The sequence below is a fragment of the Malurus melanocephalus genome, unplaced genomic scaffold, assembly GCF_030028575.1.
Source record: "Malurus melanocephalus ecotype Western Australia unplaced genomic scaffold, MMel_1.1 scaffold_139, whole genome shotgun sequence".
NCBI lineage: Eukaryota > Metazoa > Chordata > Aves > Passeriformes > Maluridae > Malurus > Malurus melanocephalus.
The window spans coordinates 1,252,172-1,274,546 of record NW_026623371.1 but is presented as its reverse complement, the minus strand read 5'-3'; positions in this window follow the sequence as shown (position 1 = coordinate 1,274,546).

Genomic DNA, 22,375 nt, shown 5'->3' with positions numbered 1-22,375 from the left:
GGAAGTGAACTTTCTACCCAGACAGTGCTCATTAAGAACAAGTACTTAAGCTACAATTTGTCCTCCCTCCATTATCTGCTGCTAGCAGTCACAGTACCAAGGATGTCGCTAGCTCCTGATGCATTTCCCTTTTAAAGGAAAGCAGGTTGCAGTAAAAAACTCCGCCATTTTTCAAATCTGTCCCTTATAGTGGTTTAATGACACTCCTATGATCCTTCCTCCCAGTACAGCCAGGGCATCAGCTGCACATTTTATTAACAAGCACTTTGCATTTTCTCCCCATGCATCAGAGAGAGCACTCTGCCTCATTTGCTGACCTGTCGCTATACATTTTATTCACTTTTTTTTTTATCCTGCTACTCCCATTTGAAGCCAACTCTTTGAAATTAGCATGTTCTATACCCTCACCACCCAGACTTTCCAGCACCACAGTGATTAACTTTTTTGTGTGTTTTTACTCATCACTGCTTAAAGCTGGGCTGACAACCTTGTTCATCCTCTGATCTCTCCATGTCTAGAGACAGAAGCCTTGAACAAATTCTGCCCCTTTTGTATGTGGTGTTTAGCTCCTCTTTCACAACTGAGAACTATCTTGGGTTAAGGATCACTTTACCATTTCTGGGAAGACACTTTGAGCTCTTCTCTTTGGGAGAAGGGGAAAGTTGTTGAGATGGGATTATGACTACATCCCCAGCCAGATTTAGGTTGCAATCTGCTGTCCTATAGACACTCTTCCAGCAGAGGCAAAGAGACACAAGGCATCAGTGATGTTGCCAGGCTGACAAGGACAGAATTGTTCCTTCTGTGCATTGTCTCACCACCTCTTGTCTGGTTTAGCACTCTGCCCTCGTCTGCTAGCTTCCCAAATGAAGAAGAAAGGCACAGATATTGCAACCTGAATGGAAGCTGCCTTTAAAAATTATAAAAGGAGAGTATCTGCAAACTGAAATTGTTTCAGCATTGGGGTGCTGGTAATCAGTACTATTTGTAGTGCACCGTGCTGTTTGCCTTCACCCCTTACATTTGTAAAAAGAAATGGATAGTACTGTTTTGGTCTACTGTAGATCCTTCTGAGGGTCCTGACTGCTGTTCCACAGAAGGATATTAGACTAAGATATCAATTAAGCTGTAATCAAGCATTTCTCTAACCTTGGGGAGTACAGAGGCTCCATAAAAATTATATGATCCAGAAATGAGTGTCAGCTGTGTAGAATGGTGCATAGAGAGCAATGCAGAAAAGAATTCTTACTGCTTCTGCACAGAATCTGGGTAACATTTTTATGATGGCATCCTCACTGAGTTCACTAAATAGCTGGAGCATTGTCAAAATTATATACAAACCTAAACCAAGTGCACACCTCAGCACAGGCTAATRCATTCATGCTTGTAACATGTACTGTTAAACTTTTAAACTTTCATTTTCATGGGTGTAAAGTATCTTTTGCTGATTTATAGGATTTCTATGTATCTCACGATCTTGTTTAAATGAAACATTTTTTGCGATGGAATTTGATATGATGCTAGGAAAGCGATCTGAAACTAAGGTGGCTTCATTATCTTGACAAATACACTTATCCTGATAAAGCTTGTCGTACATTAGCCATTGCTGTGTAGGACCTAAAGTGAATAACCAGATCAGTAGCATAGCATCAAAAGACAAGAGATTCCTCCAGAGCACAAAGACACAAGAAATTTCTGACAAACTCCATACTCCCTAATAAAAAGAGAAGAGTACATTCCCAAAGGATTGTTCAATAGATTTTTTTCTGTGTGAATCTGTAAGCAGGCATGTGTTTGACCAATGCAAATTACTAAAACACAGATTATATTTTGCTATACATGTATATAGTATGATATCATTAACAACAGTTTCTAGTGCCCTTGTCTGTCTTTCACTGTCATCTTGATCACCTAAAACATTTTTCACTGTAAAAATGTTGTGAAATAGTGACAACTGAGCCCTTTAGACCGTGGTGCTGAGGATCTCTGTCAGTCTTGCAGAATTGTGGGATGGGCTGCACTGTGCCCAGGCTCACAGCAAGAGCATCTCATGTTACCCACTCTTCACACATGCAAGTTCCAACCATCCTGCTGTGCTCCTCATCTGGCAGCAGAGAAGGTTACTGGTAGTTAATATGGGCCAGGCTGGAAGTTGCTGACTAGCATGCAGTTATATCACAATGATTGTTGTGTGGCTGGTATTATGTTACTTTCTGCAGGGGTGCCTGCTCAGCCATCCAGTAGGCTAAGGAAGCTGTATCAAACCACTGAGAGTTCAACCTTTGTTAATTAATTCAGCAAAGGCCAAAGGTAACTGCATGACTAGTTTGGTGTGTTTATTCAAATGGTAGGAAAAATGCAAGGTAACCAAAAAGGAACTCTGCAAAGAACCATTCCGAGAAAGCCCCAAAAGAGAAAACACTGCCTTCTTACACTGCATGTCATCAGGTGCTGTTACACTTATATATTTTTGGAGGCATACCCTGAGTGAGTATCAGAACTATTAGTGCCACTGAGACAGCCACTGGGATGGAGGAGAATGCAACATTTCAATACCTCTAAAGCAGACAGTTCAATATTTACTATGCATTGTTAGATGCCACAAATCCCAAAAATTAGCAGAGGCATACAAAGTTCAAGAGAGCAGATGTTAAAAGAGCAACTTGATTTCCAATGTAAGCTAAAACATGTGATACTCACTTTCCCCATAATGCATAATGGAGAAATATTAATATATTGTCTAACATCACACATGCATTACTTCAGGCATTAGTGGAACATCAGGATATCAAAAGGAATTCTTATCGGAGAGCTTACGCATGCATGTCTGTTTAAATATTCCATGTTTGCATTGTTTTCATTGTACTGAAAATACTGACATATTCATACTTAGGAAATTATTAACTTTTGTTACTTCATTAACAAAAACATCTCTGTTATTTTTAAAGCAATGTGTTAAATGCCTTTTATGTTATAATCATACTTGTTATTAAAAAAAAAACCCACCCTATTAATTTGTCTCCTTAGATTCTAATTGTTTTCTATGTGTCTACCACCTTAACTGTTATTGTTAAAAGCCCTTGGAAAACCACTAAGTACTTTAATGGATAGCAATACAAAGTTTTAAGACGTAGTTAAAAAAAAAAGAGAGGATCTGGATGTGCAGAAACTGTCCAACTGTGGTTGAAACTGTCCTTCAGTCACACTTTCATATTTTTCACTCCTTTTTAAGGAAACAGGAAAAAGCACAGGCAGGTGCTGAAAACTAAAGGTTTTCCATTTCGGAAAAATCTAGAATAAAGTATTTAGGGATGTTTTTTAGGATTTTTGAGATATGAAAAAAGGAAAATGCAGAGTTCCCAAGAAAGAAATTTACTTACATTCACCAGCAGGAACAACTGATGATGTTGAACTGATATGTTGATAACACCTTCAGGAACGAGTAAATCAATCTGAAATAGATAAACTCAAGAACAGATGGAATGACTGGAGAAGAGCACCCTCTAACTTCTGATGAAAAATTAAAAGAACTATTCTTGCTTGGCCACAAATAAGAATATGCCAAAGTATTTTTTGCTCTGAAGTACAAAAAGGTGAATAAAGGTTTCACCTACTAGCTAGTATAGGTGTAAATTACTCTCAACTAGCATTATTTCTGTAATTAGAAAAGTTTTCTAAGTATTCAAAGTCAGTGGGTTTCAGTGGAAAATTCTAATTAACACAGGGGGGGAAAAAAAAGAACAATTAGAATCCAACTGGAAAGTGATCTTGGAATTTACCACCTTGAAGCAGTGCATATTGTAAAACTTAAGAAGCAGTGACCTATTTAAAGTAAATTAATCCTAAAATTAGCGAGAATGTTTGTAATTAGATAGTTTGACACAGAGTTACAAGACAGACCAAAGTCCCTAGTCTAAAGTGCAAGTAAAAGTACATATTAAACCAATGAACTTTATCAGACAACTCCTTGGCAAGCCTATTTTAAAGATCATTAATGCCTTAGAGAGCAACTGTGGGGAAGTTTCACACAGTCTTATCATGCACTCTACTGCATACTGTACTTTGGTGACTTATAGAGCTTATATCACTTAGCCCATTTTCTCTAGAAAAGGAATGCAGTTATGGAAATAAGATAAACTAGATATTTCAAGGTTGGCAGAATTCTGAAAATTGAAAGACCTATTAGCAATGAGAAAATTTACCAGTAGTTTTGGGGAAGCAGATCTCAATAATAAATATGGAAGGAATCGCATTCTCTTATTTAGCTAGTCATGAAGTTTCTGAATCACTTTGATGGCAATGTGATGAGATTTTCAGTATTCTGGGGAAGAAAAGATATGTAGAAGAAATTTTGATTTTATTTCATTGTTTGCATTTCTTTTCACTGTGATCTGACAGGTGGGAAATAGTGGAGCATTTGTCACTGAAACAACAGCTGAGAGAGTACCAATATAGTTTCTATGTCTTATGCATGGAAATGGAAAACTCCAAGAGTGCTTACTAGACACCATGTCTCTCTGTAGTATTGAAAACTTTCCTCCATCATTAGAAATAAAGTCTTTGGAAATCCTATTTTGACTAGAATTTGCAATAGGTGCTGCTATTCAGCCTGGCTATACGTGATCATTCATTGCAGCTGAGCCTTCAGCAGAGTTAAATGAAGTGCACTTAAATGCTCCCTCTTCCCCTGTCATTAACTACTCTATGGCAGACTCTCGTTAGGTCCCACAGATCAATGTTTCTCAAACTGTGGGCTAGAAAAGAACTCAAAGGGGATTTCCAACTGTTAGACAGCAACACTCAGCAGCAGTTCAGTTCCCTAAATCTGCAGTAGATCTTTTTTTCCCAGTAGTGGAGAATGAGAAAAATATTACATACTGACTGCATATATTTATTCTACCCAGGAAACTGCTAGCTACCTTTGGCTGCTGTCAGTGCCTAATTTCCATCAGAGTAGACAGTACATAATAGTGGGTTTTCAATCTCTTGCTGCAGAAGAACTGATCTGTTATGAACTTGGGTGGTTATATCGAAACAGTTGAGTAAACTGCAGATGCTTGATGTATTGAGTGTGGATTGCAATGCTGAAAGTTTTGGTAAACAATCCGGCCTTTAGATTTCCCTTGGAGAGAGTGCAAGTCCCTCTTTGTCTACATTTCTCACTACAACTTTCACCACTGAGGTGCCACTAGACACATTCAGATAACTTCATGTTTTTATAAGACTATTCAGACACCCATTTTCCTCCTTTGGTTCACTTTCTTCTTCCCATTTTTCCCAGCACACATTCCCTACATGACTGCCTTTGTTTCAGCGTGCTGCAAATAGACCACCCTCCTTGCCTCAGAGGGCACCGCTCTGCAGGATTGCAATACTGTCACGATCTTTTTTCCTTTTTCACACTTGGAAGTGAGCTTAGTGACACACGATCTTATTCCTTAGTCATCTGTGATTCTGTCAGTAACTGTATTCACATCTTTGGTGAGAAAAGCAGCACATTGCACCTCTTGCCCAGGAAATTTCCAGGCTGAGATGACCAGCTGTGCTTTCTTCTGTCTAGTGGTAAATTCCCCAGTTCAGATTTCCTCCCTTTCTTTCCTCTAACTGCACTCACCTGGCATATTAGCCTGCAACTCTAAGCAGACACTATAAACAGATATGTCTTTAGACATCACGCTGGGAATGAGAATATGCTTGTAACATAAAACTACCTGAATTTTAGGACTGCAGCTTGTAACACTCAAAATGAAACACAAGATGAAACCAGCACTGCCTGCACAAAGAATAAAGGTCTGAGGCAGCGGCTCATAAGATAAATATTCTGCTGTGACTAATAGGAAAAGGTGGAGAGAGATGGTCCTTAATTACTCTTCCTGAAAGGAGCCACCTGTGGGTTGAGCACAGCATGTTCCCATTAGAAAGCGATCACAGTGGGAGCAGGACACCTGCTTCACTGCTGTCTGGAACCAGATCGTTTGTCCTCTGCCAAGACCAAGACCTGAAACAGTGTGGGGCAGCCAGGGACAGCAGAGGGATTTGAATCAAAGCAGTTCCAGATGAAGCTGCGAGGTTAGCCATGGAGCACTAGGAGAGCAGCAAACAACAATCAATCACGAGCACTGGCAGAGTCTGCCGAGCTGAGCTGTGCCCTCCTCCATCCTTCAGGCTCCAAACCTCACRGAGTCTTTCCAAGGGCTTGCAATTGCTTAACCTCTGATGCCCATCAGTCTTTGTCCTGTGGGCACACTCGTGCTYCAGGTGGCTGCCAAGTGGGGGGAGGAGGTGCAAGCATGACCATGATACAGCTTTATTAGCCTTAAAAGCAAAAAGAATTGAGAACCAGCATTAGGCATTTATGAATGTCTGCTTCGCTCTATCTAGGGAGCTGATTAATGTCCTAATTATTTCATCACAGCAGGATTCTTCTAGGATTCTCCCTCCTGCAGCTGAATAGCTTTCACACTATTTCAAGGTTTCCTCTTTAATACTAGAATTTAAAATGTTTTTTTTTTTTTCTTCTGTCAAAGACGAGGCTAAAAACCTAAAATCCATGCTGAATACAGAAGATCTCTAAGACATTCTCTATGTGTGTTCTATAATTCTTCTAATTGTTCTACCACTGAGATTTCTGATGGATCTCAGAGGTTTTTTGGGAATACTCATACTGCTTCTGTATCTTCTTGATAAAAGGGTGGGATTTTCCTTCCAAGGCATTTCACCAGTTTCCTCATATTCAAGCTTGAAGATCTGAACATTTGTTTATTTCCATTATTTATTTCCATGATCCCAACATTGGAATCATGCTCCAAAAAGATTCAACAAACTTGGAAAGAAGTTTTTCTAGGTTTTCTTCTTCACATTGGCATATGTGGTACTTCATTCTTGCRGTCTAATCACAACACTCACACTATTGTTTTGGATTTTTCTAAAAAGTGTTTTTCTAAAGTTTTCATTGCGTTTTTCTGGGCATGGAACAGGAAACTGCCAGAGAAAAGCTGTCCTTRAAGAGAAAGTAATGCAGTGTACTGCTCTGGATTACAGGAGTAATAAAAATGTCTGATGTCCTTTTTTAAGGAAGGTGGATTATTATGATATTTCTCATTTAAAAATCTCTGCTGTAAGGTTATATTCATGTTTTGGGGCTTGCTTTTTTTTTTCACTTACAGTGAGATGAAGTGAGAATCCAGATATACCATTTTTCTTTCTTGCAGATGAAGATGTACAATACCGAGAACTGATTGTGACAGTAAAATTAATTATATTCCTGAAAACAGCTATAACACACATGGAGCTCTTGATATATTTGTTCATTTTCAAATTGCAATAGTTTTCATTATTTTTTACTATTTTTTCCCTATTTTGAAGCACAATACCAGAGAAACACCTTCAATTAAAGATAAAACAACCAAAAACCACAAAATCCCTAAAAGCCCACAACCCCTCCACAAACAGTAAAACCCCCAAACAAACCCACAGACACCAATACACACATGAAACCCCCACAAATACACACACAGACACAAAGGGGGAAAAAAAACCCCAAAAACCAAAAAAACCCCAAAAAACAAACAAAAAAAAAAGAGCTACAAGGTTTTTCTTCCACATGTAAATGTGCAGAATTCTCGACCCTCATCTCAGAGTATCTGGTTTATGTTTTGTTCTATAATCTCATTTTATTGCATACAATAATCACATGTGGGATTATCAATCACTTCAGAAATATTAATCACTTAACACAGCAAATATTTTATAACTTATTTGGATGGGGTCTTCAGAACTACAATTTAAAAAGTGCTTGACAGATGAATTTTGTCTCCAACCTTGACTTTACTCTTCGGACAACAGAAGAGTACCTTATTGGAGATATCCAGAAAAGTATAAATGCAACTCGTGAAGCAGGTCATGGGATTATTTTAATAGTTGATGACACCAAATCGATCTAAATGTGAGTTCCTGGTTACTTTGGGGTGCTTGAATAGTCATAAGCATCTGATCATTGTAGTTTACCTTTCAGCTACTTCTCTTTTCAGAGATAAAGACCTTTCCTTGTCCACAGAGGTACTCTGAACACTTACAAAACCAGTCCTGTGTTTGGATTAACTCCTCAAGACTTTGCCCAACTAATAAAAACTATCTCCTCTTTCACAGGGAATCTCAGTTTCCTCTAAGACATCTTCAGTTTCACTGAGCTGTATTCTTTTCTCACTACTCATTCATTTCCTATCCCCCAGGTTCTACATTTCTCCGTGTGGCACTGCTGATTAAGAGCTCCCCTGTGAATCCTGTGCAAAACCAGCCTGTCTTTATAACTCCTTCTTTAAACAATCCTAAAATTATTCTTAAAAACTGCTGTCAGTAYTTGACATTATAATGAGCAATAATGAATACACGGAATTCGTTCTTCTGTAGTTTTTATGTTTATGGCGCAACCAAAGCAGAAATGCAGTTTGATCCTGTGATCATTCCTAGCCTTCACCATTTATATGAAACAGAACAGCAGTCTGCATGCAATTATGTGCAGAGCAGTAAGAAACAAGATCACATTTTTTGCTCCAGCAGCAACATGGCACCATTACCAATAGCAAGGGTTTCCATTCAACAATATTGAAGCTCTTCTGGAAAGAATGCAGTGGTGAAATTTAGACAGAGCTGGGACAAATATTGATTCAAGCAGACAGATTCAGGCTACATCCAKCAAGGGCATCCTGGACAGGACACAGACATGATAGAGCAATTCACTGCACAGAACCCTYCCAAAAAGGCTGGTAACTGAAAGCCACTGCCCTCAAGGCACAAGTAACAGACCATCATGCAGAGAATATAGAAAGCTTACAGAGCAGAGACTGACCAAAACCCTCAAAGTTAATGGCTCAGTTACAGCCTTGAAGACTGGGATATGGTGAAAACTGACTTGCACAGATGGTTASAACAGAATCAGCTTCAGGGCAGAAGCCTTTGTCTTTTTATAAATTTTCCCTTTTTATAAGYTCTGCTTTTGCTGTCTTTTTACTTAAGCCAAATTTATTATCCCCCAAATCTCCCTAGCTCCCAGCCAAATCTCTTTCAAGTTATGAGGAGCACCTGGTTGTTTCTTGATGCAAATGTACTAAAACTCACCCTATTGTCAAACCTAGARGCCTCTGCAACCCCCAATAATGTTCTTTTCCTTACAATGGCATAGGGTGATGCAAACAATAAGCTGAAGAGGAATGAAGGGATAAAATGGGATGAGACTGATAGCTTAGTGCTGGGGAACTCAGCCAGAACAGGCATGCAAATATGTACATCATTAGTTAAACTGCTAATGGAAATATTCTTTGGCATGTGCTGGGAATTGTTTTGGAGCATTCAGAGGCATCAGACTAGAGWCAGAGATTGTTCTAACCATTTATAGGCAATTGTCTTTCTTATAGGCAGGAATTAGACACTGTTTTATTTACTAGTTTAGGAAGAGCCAGAGGAGRTTCATCATGTTTAATTCTCTCTAAATATTTGATATTCTTTGTTGCTGACACAYGATGGTAACTGGTGAGACAAATCAGATGGTATCATGGATTAAATGTCCTCTCACCTGATAACAAAAACTACTTACTGGGTTGAATTTAAAATGCCTTTTGTAAACATTCATGATGTTAGTTAATACCTTGCTTATTACTTTTCCCCTCTGTGTAAAAGACTTATAAATGGGTTTTTTTGTAAGCAATATATCATTTTAAGGGGCCATGTATGGTGCAGGATAACTGCATTTGGAATGCTGCAGAATAGCAAAGAACCATATGAAATTTCACACCCAAGATAAGAAGATGAGAATTTTGCCTTTCTTCAGCAGTTTGGTTGCCAGAAATCAAACCTTAATTTAAAAAAACACCCAAGATAAGAAGATGAGAATTTTGCCTTTCTTCAGCAGTTTGGTTGCCAGAAATCAAACCTTAATTTAAAAAAAAAAAAAAAAAAAAAAAAAAAAAAAAAAAAAAAAAAAAAAAAAAAAAAAGAAGAAAATTTGTAGGTAGATTTTTTTACAGTTTAATATGACCTGCTGACAGGATTAAGGTTTAGGAATGTGCATTAGTATATTGCTGAACCAGGGCCTCAGAGGACATGATGGGACTTCCTTTTTATCTGTCCTTATGTACACAAACACTGTAAACTGTTCCTGGCTTGTTTACCCTACTTAACAAGGAGAGGTTAAATTCCCAGACTAGAGATATTTTAGTTTGATGTAATACAAACTTTATTACCTGAGATCTTGCAATAATTAAAATGTGTAWCAAATGTGCAAACAGGGTGGGTTTTYTSTTTTTCCTCTAAATGTCTGARTTGGTTAAGCAATGTTTCTGTACTTTAATTAGACAATAGAAATCTATGAGATTGCCTTCATTTGGCTTTSAGCTGTTTACTTTGCATCAGTAAAATCCATACACTTTAAAGGAGATCTCAGCTATAATTAAAAGTGTTAYTGAACTAAACACAATTACCAATGTTTATCTCATTATGTAATGCTGTTGACACAAAATGCRGAATTCAAACTTGTTATCTTTTTGGCATTGTTGTTTTGCAAAGTTTAAAACAATGCCTGTAATTTAGTYAGGTAATGTAAAAKAYTGCTGTCAGTGTTGGGGAAAATTTGGTACCACTTAATTTCATGTGTTTAAACTACACTTTACATATTAAGGCATATTGAATTCCAAAAAACAAAGAACTAGGAAATTTCAACCATTGATGTTTTTCCCTAATACATCTTCTACTGGAATTTGATGCATGAATTTTTTTTTATTTGTACAAAAAGAAAAAGAAAAACAAAAACTGGGCAATTTTGTGTTTGATAGAAATATTTCACTGAATTTTGCAATGTGAATTTATATATATAATATTGTATGATGCACAAAGTTCCTCTGAGCTCCAGATATCCATAAAAAAGTTCAAATTATAAACATTTAGGAGAATAAAGTGTGTTGAAGTCAGGCAGCTGTTAAAGATTTTCATCTTTCCTCTGAGTTATAATGTCAATAACTATAAAGATATTAGATAACATGTAAAATACATTAAAGTTTTCCTCTAAATATACATTGCTTGATTTTCAAGCACATTTATTGTATCTGCAGTCTCCAGTGACTAGAAGGGTTAAAATCCAGTGACACATGTCTAGCCAAGAGCTCCTGCGGATGTCTCTTTCAGAGAGGATCATGCTCATGGGGACCTGCAAGCTATAGTATCCATTGATCTCTTCTTCCCACTCTGTCCCAGTGCTCAGTCTCCTGCCTCATTCAGCTTTCTCCCTACGTGATTGTACCTCCCCCACGTAGTTGGGATGTTACAGCAGCCAGCACAGCCCACACTGAACCCTTTTCCCATGCAACAGGCCCACTACACAGCAGTGCCAGGCACAGAGAAGATTAAGGCTTAGGTAGACCAAAGATATTCCCCAWAAGAGCATTTCAGTAGCCTCTTTATCTTGCCATTTGGCAGAAGAACCAAATGCACTTGCATTCAAGTTGTGAGATCTTGAGTCAGGCTCAAGAAAGACATGCAGGTTTGAGCCTTAGCTCATAAGAATTCTGGATTGCATTGTATAACAGTGGAAATACTGGACACTAGCAATCTCTGTTCAGATACAAGAAAGTAAAAGATAATTTTTTTTTCTCCAATATTTGTCAAAATTTTGACTTCTCTCAAGTCCGCACTAATTGTTTTTCCATAGGGTTGTTAGTCCTGAAGATGTTATGTGCATCTTCACTGACCTAACAGACCTAAAAGTTGTGTCTTACAGAGAAGAAATGAACAGCTCTTACCTTGTTGTGCATAGTGCAGTTAAGGACTGGGATTGAAARACTATGGAAGYAGACTTAGATTTTGAATCACTAAGWTCAAAATATTTCAAGTTCAAGRAAAATGAACACGGGTGGAAAGAAATAATTTGAGGAAAAGAGGTGGCCTCTTGGACACTGGCAGTTAGTTACAAATACTGCAGAAAGTTTTCTCGCTAGTTACTGATGAACTGCAAAAGAGGCAGTGCTAACAATGGTGCTTGTTTAATAAGCCAAACACTGCATGAGAAAACAACTTTTAAGAGAGAAACTGTTCTCAGCTCAAAGTCAGAAGTAGCCTTGTACTACRGCAGCTGTAAGGTAGATAGTTCATGAAGGCTTTTTGACAAACGTATCTCCAGAGCTCTGCAGATTTTGGGAACTTTATTAAAGGACTTTTGCTAGCATGTCCCAAGTGCCTATACTAATTGCTGTATATAGTGTACAAGGTGGACTATCACAGTGAGCTGAAATCTCATAGAAATTTCTGCATAATTTCTCATTGGTATCTTATTTACTTCATATGTAAGCAATACAACAGCCCTCCAAAGCAGACAAATATATGTGGCGACAGATGGCCCTGAATGGCAGATCTGAGCTGCAGATATCAGGGAGAAACTTCCATATCTTACACTCTGTGCTTCATCATCACAAAAGCTGAAGACATCTAAGAAGTTTCTARTGCTGTGAATATTTGTGTAGTTTCAAAACCATTTTTGTCCCAAAATGCTACCATGGCAGTTCTTACCCTGGGAATGTGTAGGTACTAGCATCATGTCTGTCAAACCATCTTCAGTACAGTACAGTACAGTGTTTTCAGGATCTTGTAGAAATGTGGAAAGGTTATTTTGGGACTTGCTGGAGATATCAAAACAGTGTATCATATTTGGGAATCCTTCTGCATTTGCTTTCATATATGTATCACAGGAAATTGGTTTGGGGAGTTTTTTTKTTGGTTTGTTTTTTTTTTTGTTTTTTTTTTTCTTGACATGGGGTTTCCTTTTGTTCTCTAAAATTCTCATAGTTTCCATTTTCAAACATCTGTGTATTAATTGAACTCAYTGAATCCTTCTGCACAGACAATTTGAGAATTTAGTCAAAGTGTTCAATGTGAGGGAACWGTCATATTTCTCATATTTAATTGCACATTAATAATACTAGTTGGCAGGTGGATCCTGGCTATGCTTTTTTTTAGATCCACTGCTTTAGAAGCACTGCTATTCAAAATGTGATGAAAGCTCTGCTCTGTTTGGGACTCCTTATCCTTCCTGATTTACAGTCTTATGGTTACCACTAGTTGTTTATGAAATATTCCATTAATGTCTCAAGATTTTGGAGTCTCAGAGGTTACTCATACAGCAATCACTCATTCCCTGTGAAAATTATACTTTAATAATCATTCAGTGAATTTGGAATGGTACCTTTATTTTGTGAGAAAGGGATTTGAGTAGTTATTTGTATTTGCAAAAAAATATACTCCAGCTGCTGTTAGGCAAACTGAAATAGAAGGTGGATTTGTGATTTTGGTTTTTAACCAGTAATTGAAGTTAGCACTAAGATAATTTGTGAAAGTAATCAGGGACTWATTGATATGACAGGGACATTTTTGACATCCATTTTTAAAGTGGATTTTGTACTTTATTAAACAACCTGTTTCAGCTTACAGAATTAATCTTATGTTGTGTGTATGTATATATATGCACATATATCTATGTTTATATATATATACAAGAGTTCAGAGTAAATTCAGCTTTTATGAAGGTAAGGCTGAGAGAAGACCAGTCATGAAGTGAAATTTTTAAAGGCAGATAGCTTGAACAGAAGTCTTTRAATTCTGCAGAATTAGAACTTCTCTTACAATGTCAGAGTAAATCTTGCCAGGAGAACTGAGCCACTCTTGAACCTGCAGGGAAGAGTTCTGACCAGATACTTTAATGGTACGTACTGGAGAAAATAAACACTAAAGAAATTGTTTTACAAARCTTTGATCCTGTACTTTTGCCATGAGGTACTCCAGTTACTAGGCAAATGTCCCGCCACACATTTCTCATCTGTTGTGATGAGCCCACAATGCTGGGCTCCACAGCCTCAGCCCCAAGCTGCCATTCAGGTTAAGATTGGAGTTGAGACAACCTCAAACCTATAGCTCCAGGGAGTTTGGGCTGCAAAAGGCACACCAAGGRGATCGAGGCACTGTAGAAACATTGCTTCCTCTACACCTTTCTTGTTTTGGTCCATAGTACATACTAGACATCCCTCCTCCAGCTGCCTCTAGGGTTTGTGCTAGGTTTAGGGTTCCAGGAGCTGCAGTCTACAGCTAAAGACCTGGGGGCTGCAAAAGGCAGCACTTGTTTGGTTTTTTCCTTCCTCCTTTTGATCATATTCATTCTACTGCTGTTTTCGTTCTCTTCAGACATTCAGCAGCTKTAATGATTGCAGATTTTATGTATTAAGCTGAGAGGACAGCTTTTCAAGATGGTCATATGCACAAGGTATAAGTAAACCTTGGAAACACAGTAGGAACTCAGGAAAAGAGAGTAACAATCAAAAGCATTAAAACTGTTATGTTTTTCAAATATGGCTTCTTCACTCCCTTGCCCCGAAGTTTCACATCCTGTGAGTCATTAATAAAGGCAGACTCTGTGTTCTATTTCACCACTAAACAAGTTACAGAAAGATAGGATTTGGAAAAAAGACAATACAGAAATGCTTTTACTGCTGGGGAAGAAAAAAACCTGGACAATCTCTATTAAGGAGAAATGGTTCCTGATACAAGTTTATGTAATGGGATGGTCTTCTCAGCAATTTGCTGACTGCTTTCAGCTTTCACTCATCACTGACAATAAAACATGAGTGGTATTGAAATTAAGGTTCAAAATAGGACCAAAGTCTTTTTCAGAAACAGAAGCAGCAGAAAAGTAATAAAATATTTAAATAAGGGATGGGTAGTGCTATGTAACTATAGACATGGATTAAAAACTGCAGTGGGGATCAGGAACTACTTCACAAAAAATTGCCTGTGGAAAAGAACTCTTCCCATTCWTATATACGTATAAATAACCATATGATATAAATAATATAAATACATTACCATTTTAATTTAAGACAATRTCTTCACACCCATCTGTATATTTATCTGCTGCTACGCCAAATGTGGAACAATAGATATTTATCCTGAAATGGCTGTGGGAATAAAGGGCAAGTAAAGTCCCTCAGGATGAAAAGGGAAAGGAAAAATTAACACCCTCCAGACAGATATTGTCAAACTATAACCACTTCCTCAGGCATTTTGACCTTGGGAACCTGGTAAACGTCTTCCATAGGATAGAGTGCAATGTTTTTACTAGTAAACATTTTGTTCATATATTGTCTCTACTCACAAAGCTTTAAAAACCTCAGTTTTCTGTACAAAAGCAAAAATCWGTATCAAGTCTGGAGGAAACAGCACATCAAAAATAATTAACAAATTGTCTACACAGTCCATTCACCATGTTGCTATCTGAGGTGCTGTGAGTCTCCTAGTTGGAACTTCAGCTATAGAATGAGCCTGGCGGATTTAGGATGTTTATCCACCTGTCCTGCACAAAGGAAGCTCAATTAATGTATAAATTGACTCACAGCTGTGGTCTGCAATATACTTGTTTTATTCAGCTTTGTAAATGTCTCAGAACTATGGCCCAGGAGCGCGGCTCACAAAAGGCACCAAAAGATTGCTGTTTAGCCTGCRGGTTTTACGATTTTCTAATGAATTGGGAATTAAGTATTAAGGGTCTTTCTTCAGTAAAATCCAGGCCCAAAGGCTGCTCAGTTGCCTTTGCAGCATCCAAGCAGAGTAGCACAGTGCTGGGATGGGCAGCAAAAGACTGCTGCAGAAAACCTACCTCTGTGACTGATCATTATCTGGTAGAGTGGGAACAGCAGAGATGGAGCAACGTGGGGCTTCATTTGTGCCCACTCCTAAAAGACTCCTGCTGGCAGAAGAAGAAGATGGAGGTCTCAGAGCTAACTGACTCACCTGGAAATGAAGCCAGGTAAAGGACTAGACATGCACAGAGCTAGACATGGGACTTGATATTTAGGACATTGATTGTAATAGAGGTAAAAGAAGTCCTCAGTCAGAAATAGATAGCCACTACAGAAATAGATATGCAAATTTTATATGCAGGATGCTGACATTGAAAAGCAAGTCTTTCCAGATTGTCAGGTCCTGTCAGATACATCAGTGGGACTCCAAAAAAAACCAGCTACGTTTGCAAAGAAATAATCACATTTGCCTCTATTTTTTTCTTTTTCCTGTCTTGATAGCACTAAGAAGACTATTCCAAACACTGACATACTGCAGCTGTTGACAAGGTTGATACATGTGTTTCATGCTGAAAGTGCAATATCCTAATTCGGCCAGATCATACCGCAGACCCTAGAAATGACAATAGAGTTTTGTTTGTTTTGTTATTTGGACATCAGCTGTCAAGCAGTTTACTGCACAAGATGGGTAATGTCTCTGGCACTCAGGAACCTTTGGTAGAGATGAAGGTCTTTGTTGGTAACCAGTGAATTTTGTGTGTGTCCACCTTGACTCTTCAGATACCAGAAGCAGGAAGAATTACCAGGGAAACATTTACCTGCTATTTACATGTTAGTCCTACTTGCTGAGGAAATGACAGCTTTCACCACATCTGGCCAGTTACCTGTGGTGTCTTTTATCTCTTCTTACAACTCGAATTAGTTTTCTCTCCATTCACCAGAGTATCCTTAACCTACTTCATCCTGCAAATTGTTTAAGGGCTCTACTTAAGTGCAAAAAAGTGATCAAGAGTGTTTCTAAATGTTGAAAGTTGTCCAAAAGTCTCAGCAGAAGTCTAAAAAGCAGAGGAAAGAATTTGTTACATAGGAAAAACACACTCAAGCCTGTCTGATTAGTAATTTTAGCAGAAGCATTGAATTCACTGGAGTATCCATTAGATTTTTCTCTAAAATGTTTAAACTAGATTTGCACTGCAGAAGCACTATTCTAGAATCTGAAAGATGACAGATTTTTATTCAACAAGTACTTTTAGATCCAACATTCCAGAATTATATATCATTTTAAATTTCTTTAATTGTATAAATTTCTGTGTTTATTCCGAGCAGCTCCGTATTTATTTTTGTTTTACATGATAAAAAATGATCTGTTACACTTCTGCAAGTAAAACAATTATATGTATCAGAAATTTGTTTTGTATGTTAAGCCATTGTCAAAAATTCCTTTACTTTAAAAAAAAAAATTTAGAAATAAGCTGTACATAATGTAGACTGTTCTAATAATCTCTTAGAATTCCTGTAGGATGTACCTGATGCAGGGTTTTTATATTTAATGGGCATTGCAGGAGATATACTGCATGGATATTAAGCATGTTCAGAGTCCTGGGCAGGATAAGGGAGCCCTAGGGGAGGAGGGAGGGATAGTACGGCATTCAGCCCACAGGGCACTGGCATTATCTTCTGGTATGGTTTAGAAAGTTTTGTTTTTATAACTTCCATTGCAGCCTTATGAACCAAATTTGAGTTTATTCTAGAAAATTGGCAGAGACTGCTTGTGTTTGATTCATCTTTATTGCTTCTCTCTACTCAATAAACAAATCCAAACTGTCATGCTCTGTTTTAATGCTGGTAAGGAGAATTGACCTAGAATTCCACAGCTTTTTGTTTTTTATGCACAGGTTCTTTTAAGTTTCTTTTCACGAAAAGAGCAAGCAGCCATTGAAGATTCCTGGGTAACACTTTCAGCTGGGCATGTCAGCAGCCATTCTTGGAAGGAAGGAAGTCAGAGGAAGCACCATCCCCACCTGACTCTTCAGGGAGGAAAATTCATCAGCCCARAGCCAGAAATGATGTGACAGAAGAGCATGGTGGCTTTAGCTGTAGCTGACAGAGAACTGTTGGACACGCTGTGAAGGGCATCCCTGGCTTCTAGCCCATAGGAGAAGAAAACCATCGCCAGAGCTCATAGATCTTCAGGACAGGGTAAGACCACAGTGATGAATGGCAAAGGCCAAATTTTGACAGAGTAAAAGGATGTTTAGGTGGATGTGTAGAAAAAATGAAGCAGATCATTCCCCGATGCAGGGTCCTTTGTGCTCATTATAAAACATATAGACACTGATTAATAGCTGTAATATCTCCACATGCTACCAGACCTGTACTCTAAAACTGAGTTTTAAGTAGAGAAAATTAAATGATACTAATTCAATTTACTTCTTTCTTCTAAGTATTATTTTTTATGCCATTCCAGTCTATTATAAAAGAGGCATTTTGAGTTTTTAATCTTGAGAGAACTGTCTTGGTGTGGAAATGATTGAATTTTTCATAGACCGAGAAAGACAATTTTCAATACCTATATGAAAATACATAAAACATATCAAGCTCCAAGTATTCAGCATTTGCAAGCCAGATCMCCTAAAGAACAGAATGAGTTAACAAAATGAAAGTAGGGTTTTCTTTACAGCTTGGTTATATTTGCCTTCTTRCTTTTCAATCTTCAGTGCAAATTGATTTATATTTGCAATATTTTCTCTAAAACTAGGATTAAAGGTGTATGAATGTTTGTTTTATTTTAAATAAACTGAGATTCTTAGGTATAAAATTGTTCTTTAGGATAYTGTCTATTCAGTTGCATAATCTGYTGTCTTATCTGACCTAGGGAAGCAATTGCTGTTTTCAATATGAATTCAGCTTCTTAATGTAGGCAGGAGCCTTTTCTTATCCATATTTCAGTACTTGCCAGAAATGTGATAGATATTCTATAACTAGAAAAAAAGAACAATTCCTGAATTGAAAATCCTACAGTATTGTTCATTTTCTCTTCCCAGAGACAGGGTATTGATGCCATTTCCCATTAGCTGTAATGTCCCCTCTTCCTTTAGGATAAAGGAAGATAGCATAGTGGCTGTCCCTCCTTTCACCTTAGATGAACCTTGATAATATACGTTGACTCATAAATTGGTCATTTTTTTGCTAATTCTGTAATTGCGTCCATGCAATGCTTTCTTCTTGAAAGCTGWTGCTGTTTGTCTTTGCTGCTGCTATCTAACAATCCTTTTAGCATTACTAAAGAATGTACTAAAGAATATCTGCCAAGATGCAATAAAGAAGATGTCAAGTGGTGGTTTGCCACACCAGCTGCACACAAGTGTTATTCTGCATAGTTCAACTCATTGCCAACTACCTAACCAGCATCAGAAATTTTTTATCCTTATACAGTTGACACTCCGTTCTCTTTCATTAATTTCTCAGATTTAGGTATACTCAACTTTGTTCATAATCTTGGAGAGAAAAATAGKGGTTATATGTTAAAGATATTTTTAAGAGCATCTTTTAGTGTCATGCCAAAGTGGAAGAACCCGTGCTGTAACTCAATAAATGTTGCATCTCAAATAACCAGTCTGAGGAATTTAGAGAAGACTCATTTCTAAAAATTATTTAGTGGTACTATTCATAAATGATATTTAAAATATTTAGGTTCTGAAGTGGATAGATTAGCTAAGTTTATTGTCAGTAAGTATAGGAATGTGAAATAATGCAAATGTATACTTTGTGCCGAGTTTAAAGTGACTGTGGGTAAGCTAAAAAAAAAGATTTTTTTTTAAATGTTGTTGAAACATTTGATTACAATGGATTTTAATATTTGTTTATATCTTCTCCCTTTTTTGTAGTATGCATATAAATATTATATAAGACATGAGTCTATCAATAGCAAATTGCAAATTATTTATTTTGCCCAAGTCATATTAGTTCATACAGCCTGAACTTAAAAAAATTGTCAAAAATACACCCATACCTGATCCTTTTTATTAACCAAAACATATTTTCATTTTATTTTAGGTGCCTGCTTCTGTAAATGGATCCGAATAGGTCTATATGAAGATAATCACCAAACTCTACATTGCTTTTTTTTTCTATTCTCTGTACACATAATATTTAGAGTCACAATGTAACAGTTCAAATTCTCTGTCTTCAGTATTCAATGAAACTTAAAAGAAAAATTACATGAGACTAAAATTTCACTTAATGAGTGCCTATGAAATGATCACATGATCAGATTAAAGTGATTCCACGAGCCTATGTGATAGCTCATAGCTCATAGGAAGAAGACCCTAAGAAAGCATGTGCTTTATGTGCCTTTTCTCTTGCACCATTATCAAAGCTTTCTCTTGAATGTTTCTGATGCCCTTGATGCAGAATTTGGGCCCTTGGTACAAGCAAGTAAAAACCTAAATCAGACTTTGTGTAAGGCTCTGAATGCACCCAGAGTTCACAGAGAAGTGCATTTTGTATTCTTGTTTACAAATTCTTGCAGATTACCACGGAATGAATAAATGACTGCGAGGCAGCACCTTCAGGCTCTGCATTTGGGAGGCAAGACAAGACTGTGGGCAGCCTTAGCAGAGGCAAAACAATGTTGCTGAGTTATGAGGAAGCAAACAATGAGATTCATGGGAAGGCTCAAGCAATTTGACTCTACGTGACTGAAAGGAAAACACTGCAGAGGATAGAAAAACAGATATGCTTGCTCTGCTGCTTTCTAAATTCAATATGAGCACCTCTGTGACAAAAATTTGGTTTCAAAATTAAAAATGGGCACCTCTGTGCCAAAAATTCTCAGGAATACCTTATGAAAAATAAAACCAACAGWTTTTATCCAACAGGTTTTGGTCTAATATGCCATAGTTCATCTCTTCTTTTAAATGGCTGTCTTTGGGATCTGAATGTTGTTATATCATCAATATCTCAAAATGAGGAGAGAAGGCAAAATCAAGATAAACACTTCTGAAAGTTATGAAGTTTTGTTGCTAATTCCCAATTAATGGCATTTATATTTTTTTTAATATAATGTTAATGCAAACACCAATTTGAAAGCTGAGAACAAACACAAGATATTTCCCACTAGTACAAGTGGCAAGCTGAACCATAGAAACTTCTTTAAATATTAAACAGTGTTCCATTGGAAGGGTTTTTTTTTTTTTTTTTTTTTTTTTGTTGTTTTGTTTTTTTAATAAATTAAGATATTTTGGCCTAATTGATTGCATTTGCACTTGGAATATTTCTCTTGTTGGTTTGAATTCTGATTTTGAAACAGGCACTAGCTAGTGATTCTTAGTACTTTTAAAAAGTTATACTGAGGGTTTCCTTKCCTTTTGTGATTGTCTTCACTTCTGTGGAAGTTCTGATCCTTTATAAATAATTATGAACTAACTTAAAATTGTGTTATAAATTAATATAACAAAGTTTGTCTTATGAAATATGTCCCAAATTAGATAAACTCCCCTGAGTTTCTAGCACTCATCAACTTTAAAACATTCTATGAGGGAAACAAACCATTGCTACAGAAATTGCAGGGGTCAATTCTGTAATTATTCTCCCTTTGATTGTAGGTTATACTTCACTAACCATTTTCTCAATTTAAAGTCATGTCATAGGGAGAATGAACATATTGTGAAAAGTAAACAAAACATCTCTTATTAGCTGTTCCTGGGGATGATTTCAATTGTACTTATTTTTTGGATAAATGTTACATGCATTAGGCTTCTTCTATCAAAATTAAAATCTCTTTTGTTATCATTTTGTTAAATCTTCATCCAATATGATTCCTAAAGTCATTTACCATGGAAGAGTTTTATTCCAAGCACCTGAATACAGTTACAATTTGCAGTTTGCTGATTTTCAGTACATCTTATCCCTCAGCCTTTTCATACAAATTGAAAAATGAGATGCTGATCTCAAGAAAGRCTTCATATTTTTTCATGAAGTTTTGGAAAGTGAGTGAGCTTAGAATCCCTGTTCTCTAAGAGTTTCATCAATAGTAGTTTGAAAAGAAAGATGGGAAGATGTCTGGGAGTGCAGATTTTCTAGTTAATTATCTTTATTGACTGTGCAGTAGAACAACAAGGTTTTCAGTAAACACGACAGCTTTCTGTTGTTTTGGTACAGTTTTGGAGTTTTTTATCTTCTTCCTCTTAATTGTTTCCCCCTCCCCCTCCTTTTTTTTTTTTTCATTTTTTTTTCTTTCTTTTTTATTTTTTTTTCCCAGATGAACAATAAACATAAAACCTGATAAATTAAATCCATATTTTCCATGCCTTTTTTTGGCATGGGGAATATAACTGCCTTTCCAACAGGATTTTTATGTCAGATAGACTGTCTAATTGGTATCAGTGAAAGACARTGCCATGGTAGAATTTCAGTATGTTAAAATTATCTTTAACACATTTAAAGAACTTACTCAAGAGAATGATGGCCAAATGACATGTTTAAACACTGTGGCCAGAGATTAATAATTTTCCATCTCTAGTTAAGGGAAAAGATCAGGAGGCATGTCAAAAGTTATCAGTCATGGTTACTGTCAGTAACACCCTTTCCCTTTTTCTTGCTGGAGGTAAGAGGCAGAGGAGATAACATGATAACATTGAAGTGAATCATGAGGGAAGACCTTTCCTTTCCCCTTTCCTTTCCTTTCCTTTCCTTTCCTTTCCTTTCCTTTCCTTTCCTTTCCTTTCCTTTCCTTTCCTTTCCTTTCCTTTCCTTTCCTTTCCTTT